The sequence below is a fragment of the Crocodylus porosus genome, unplaced genomic scaffold (assembly GCF_001723895.1).
Source record: "Crocodylus porosus isolate Cpor-Errol unplaced genomic scaffold, CroPor_comp1, whole genome shotgun sequence".
NCBI classification, from domain to species: Eukaryota; Metazoa; Chordata; order Crocodylia; family Crocodylidae; genus Crocodylus; species Crocodylus porosus.
The window spans coordinates 84,996,965-85,002,386 of NW_017728947.1; the positions used below are offsets into that span (position 1 = coordinate 84,996,965).

The 5,422-nt window shown below is 49.0% G+C and overlaps 1 long non-coding RNA gene across 1 annotated transcript in view; it reads right to left on the minus strand.

The window, feature by feature from the left end:
* LOC109321657 overlaps positions 1–4,910 on the minus strand; it is a 19,300-nt gene extending 14,390 nt beyond the window's left edge. Inside the window, exon 1 of the long non-coding RNA XR_002104130.1 lies at positions 4,899–4,910. This is a non-coding gene — a long non-coding RNA (uncharacterized LOC109321657). The remainder of the gene's footprint in view (positions 1–4,898) is intronic.
* Between the last annotated feature and the right edge of the window lie 512 nt (positions 4,911–5,422).

Sequence of the window (5,422 nt, forward strand, 5' to 3'; positions counted from 1 at the left end):
TGACCGTTCGACCTCATCATCCCTTGGGGCGCTCTGGTGAACCAACGTTCCCCCAGATCCTGGTGGTCACCCCCGATAAACTTATAGGTGGCCATCAGATCACCCCTAGGTGATCTAGGATTTGCAAAAAAGAAAGGCTTAAGCAAACAGATCTTAATGAGTCAAGAGTCAAAGTGAAAATAGCAGAAAAAGAAAAAGAAAGGACTAGGGAAAGTATCACAAGTAGTTACAACTGAAAAGGCAAGGAAGGAAGCAAAACCATGCAAGATAAGCAAGAATGAATATACACCAAAACAATTGGCTAAATCATGAAAAATCTGACAGGCAACCAATCATTATCAGTCAAGAAAGAGTAGAGATATGCTAACAAGCAAGGATGAAAAACTAAGTTGGGAGGAGGACATTCAAGAGATTCTTAATACACCATAATGTAGTTGTACAACTAAAAACATTGAGGAACTCACAACAATCCCGTCAAACATTAAACATCAAGGACAGAACAATTTGTTTTATGGGAAATTAAGCTAAAGGACTAATGAACAGGAAATCTCTTGCTGTAGACAACTGTGGCAAGCTGGGGCTCCCCACCTAGCCACAGTGCTAGGTTCCCTTCTTGTCTTTGGGCACACTCCCCACCTGACTCACCTGCAATTAATTAATTAATTAATTAATTAACTCACCTTGTTATTAATTGATTAATGATCTTAATTAGGCGGAAGGCTGCCCATTTAGTGCCCCGGTGCCAGGGGGCACTATCTGCGGCTCCGTACCTCCCCTACACTGCAGCCCATGCCTCACAGATGGCATTCAGATATTACAGTGCTCCTGGCCTATCGCTGGACCAAGCTTAGGCTGCACCATCAGGCCAGTCACACACAACTTCATACCGCCCTCTTCTCACTCCACCCTCTCTCACAGGGTCTCTTTCATACATCCACGAGTCATTCTGCCTTGCTCCCTCTTGAAGTGGGCTCCTTAGGCCATAGGCTTAGCTAGTTCATCCCTTGGGTGGCAGATGTACCATCTTTTGGGACTCTACCATGACCCTCACCGGGGTAGTGGCCAGCCAATTACCTGACTGGGTTTAAGCTTACTCTGGCCCTTCCGGGGGCAACTCAATACATGCAAACACACTGGGCACTCTGCCCTCTGGTTCTTCTTCCCCACACTGGTGTCCTCATCCCCGTCCCCTCACTGGGGCTACCCCTCACCAGGGCATTCTTATCCAGCGCCACAACCCATGCTCCAGGGTCTCACAGGGGACTCTTACTCCCCCACGTGGAGCAGTATGTCAATGTGCTATGTTCTTCCCCACTTCACTCGGGCTACTCAACTTTGCCTCTTTCACCCAGGACTCCACATCACCCCCTCCACACAGGGCCATGGGGCTTCCCTCCCTGGTGGGCTCAGGTAGCCACAGCCATGCCTGGCCCCCATTCTCCCTCCTCAGGATCTTACATCCCACACAGGGCTCAGATGGCCACAGCCGTGCCTGGACTCCACTCTCCCTCCTTGGGGTCTTTCAAGGTCTTGCACCGCACAGGGCTCAGGTGGCTGCAGATGTACCTGGCCCCCAACCCTCTCTCCTCAGGGTCTCTCAGCCGTGCCTGGCCCCAACTGCCTCCAGTGTTATGCAAACCCACCCAAAGGTGAAGGCTGGGGTTAAGGTGCCCCTATCTGCCTTTCACCAGAGTGATAACTGGCCTGGCATTTCCTGGGGACTCCCACACCACTGAGAGCCCCACCAAGCCACCCACTCCCAGCAGGGTGCAGTTTTAGGTCATGCCCAGGACCAGGAGCCTCCTAACCATCCCCTACAGCTCCTGCCCTTACCTCCAGGATGATACAAGCAGCCTTGCAGCCAGGCAATGTTGATGCCTCCTCTGCCAGCAGCAAACTGCCCTGTTTATGTGGGTGGCCAGAGATCTAAAATGGCCACCGCAATCAGGCACCTGCCAGTTGCTTGGCTTAGGTCTTAAAGTGGCAGGCACTAACCGTGCCCTGCCACACACCTCCCCCCTAAAATGGTAACCAGGGAGGTTTCCCCTGCTGCTCCTCCAAAGCAGGTTCTCCTCGGAGCCTCTGAGAGCTCTCAAGCAGCGAGCATCCCTAAAGGTGCGCCGCCACCCACCTCCCCCCTTGGAATGAGATCTGCGGGGGGCTTCACTTGGCTGCTTTCCCTGCTGGGCTCTGCCCCAGCCTACAGCAGCCCCTGTCATGTGGCGAGCACCCCAAAGGTGCTCCGCCACAACAACTTTTATAAAAAAAACTGTAACAGATCATCTACTACCCTGACACCTGGTGCCTGCTTGGGTCTGAGCTGTCTGCCCACCTTCTCTGGTCCCACCTCACTGCCAGTCTCTCACCTGCCAAACCTTTGATGTTATGGTTCATCTATTGGGGAGGCAGTCCCTGGGCAGGGGAGTAGCACCTCTGATTCTCTTAGCTGCTGGTTCTGTCCTGACCACACTCATGCACTGGGGTCTTCATTTTCCTTGGAGTGTTTCCCCTTTAAGGGAGCAACCCTTCAGGCTTCCAAGCACTTGTCAAGGCTTCAGCTGTCCTGGGCTTGGCCTCCTTTTTCTCTTGCTGAGCCCTTTGCTCTGGTTCACTTGGACCTCACATCCTGGGCCTTAGCCCTGACTTGGCTGAATCCCCTCCTGGGCTCCTGTTGCTCTCTCCAGCAGCAGCCCTCTCAGGCTAAAGTTAGTCTCCAATCACTGACAGCGGGCACCCCACCCATGGTCTACTCCCCCCCTTGAGCCACACTCCAGTCCTCCGGTAGAAAAACTCAAAACACAAAACAGTGACCTAACCAGTCCTAACTGAAACATAAACTCCTCTCAGACTCATATGCTCAAGACCAGCTTCTCAGGCTGACTGGCTTGCCCAACTCCAGTCCACCAGGTACCTCTCTTGGGCTGGCTTGGTTTTTCAGTGCAGCCAGTGCTCTCCTAGGAGTTTCAGACCCTACAGCAACCAGGGCCAGACTGCCCCTTACATGATCAGGGATTGAGATTCAAGTCCAGCCTCCTTCCAGTCATGTGACTTGGCCTCAAGCACCCAGAGGCCATGTGCTGCTAACTCATTGTTATTAACAACCTGGATGTATCTAGTTCCTGGCTAAATTTATCTGTGCAGCTACTACCTGCTGCCACTCTCCACCCCCCCCCCCCAAATTTCCTGCTTTTTCCCACCTTCCTAGTAGGTAATAGGGGCAGGGGTTCTCTGTTACATAAATTAATAAAGGAAGCATTTTCAGAAAAGATGTGCTGGTTATTCAAGATTGGCAGTAGTTCAGGAAGAGATGAAAAAGTAGCAAGTGACCAGGAAAAGGGGCTTACCGGTCACACTGCTGACTAGAGGAGTTCTGGCAGATGGTAAAACCATGCTGTAGCAATTCTTACAGTACGTACCAGAAAACATTTATAGCAAAATGATACTATGGTGAAAGAATTCAGATAAAGAACCTGAGAAAAGAACAAACAAGCTTAAGGTAGAGATAGATCATGCACTGAACAAGTGTTTGTGTTGTGAAGAATCTTTGAATGTGTTGGAGTACAAAGTGTCAATCATCATTAACTGCATTGATCTTGAAAAAGGGTTTGATAGTCTTGACAGAGAAAGCTTACGAAAGGTAATGGCTAGATACAGAACATCACAAGAGACAGAGTAATAACAAACCTTTATGAAGACAGTGAATGCTATATAAAAGTTGCCTAAAAAACTACACAGTAGTTTAAGATGCTGTCAATCAAGGATGTATGCTATTGCCTTATTTTCAAACTGCCTATTGCCTGACTCCATGGGACAGGCACTGGAAGGCAAAAGCTATGAAATTCCTTGGACTGATAAGTGGAAACTTGAATGGCATACAGGCAGAAATGAACAAAAACACTAATGGAGCTGATGTAGGAGTCAAAATAGAATTAAGGCAAAATCCAAATTTTTCCCTCAACTATTTCCAGTTCAACCTAATTTTTAGTCACTGCAACACCTAAAGGTTTGGTGCCTGCCCCCACAAAGGATACAAAGAAATAGGAATAGGCACCTCAGGTTCCCATACAGTCAAGAAAAAAAATTACACACCTACAAATCATAGAGTCATAAAAATATAGGGATGGAAGAATGCTTGGCCATCTAGTCCAACCCCCTTACTCAAGTTAGGATCAGCAGGTGGCTGGTTTAAATTCCCAAATGTGGCAGTCAAGCTGATCCTGAGAGAAGGGGCAAGGTTCTTTAACCAAGAACCTCTGGGGTTTAGTCCCAGCAGGAGTACTGGCATAGCCCCCAAAAAATCCTTAGCTTTGGCTGTAGCCAGAACCTAATGCTTTAGAGGAAGATGAAGGAAAAAAAAAAACTGGTCACCTGCAGCAATAGAAGAAAAAAATCCTCCTGGCCTAACAAAGCACCAAAGCAGAAAGGCCCTTCTTTTTTTGTAATTAAGCCAGTTGTGTCACTCCACTTCATTCTCATGCTGCTGAGCATTGCCCTCTCCAATGTCAAACAGTTCTGAGCTGCAGAGCTCTTTTCATGATCTCCCAGAGATGTTGGGTGGGGTAGCCTTCCTGGGCTTCCCACTGTTACTCTTTACCATGGGCGACTGGTGCCATCTGAGTCAGGGGGACACATGCCCCCAGTGACCAGTCAGTGACCGGGGGGCCCACAGCCAATCTTGCCAACTGAGTGGGGGGAGGCGCTGATCACACTCACCTAAAAGTGGCCATGGACCTTCCAGAAGCAGCTGCAGCCACTTCATCCACAGCTTCATTCCAGACAGCACTCACAGGAGGGGCACCAGTGCTCCTGCCTGGCCCCCACCCACCGCCTAGGTAGGGAGCTTGGCCTGACAAGGGGTACACCAGCACTCTCAGGGGGCGCACAGGCACCCCCTACACATTGCCATTGCTCTTTACAACTCAGTGGGCTCATCTACATGAGACACTTACTGCACTTTAGCCTAATAACATTGTGCAGTAGTATGTCATGGCAAAAACCATGCTAATAGTCTGCTGTACAGACTAATGGGTGGTAAACATCACTAAGTAACCATGCACCAGTGTCACTGTGAAGTACCTCTAGGTACTATGCATTTCGTTAGTGCTTTAAGGAAGTTCTAAACTAAATGTGCAGTATCTAAGGTGTCTTAATGAACATGTAGACATGCCCAGTAAAGAGCAAATTTACAGTGCAAATCTTTATAGTACAAAGAATGGTTCAGAGTCCAGATGCCAAGCATATGTCTGACTATGAGTTGCCGTGAGTATGTCTCTGAACTTCCACCCCTCTGTGGAATTTAGACTATAGAGTTGTGTGGGATAAGGCATTATTCACACCTCCTGTTGAAGCTGGGCCACCATACAAACAAGAACTCAAAAGCCCTGAATCCAGAGAACATGATTCTACAGCCCAATGATGAGGC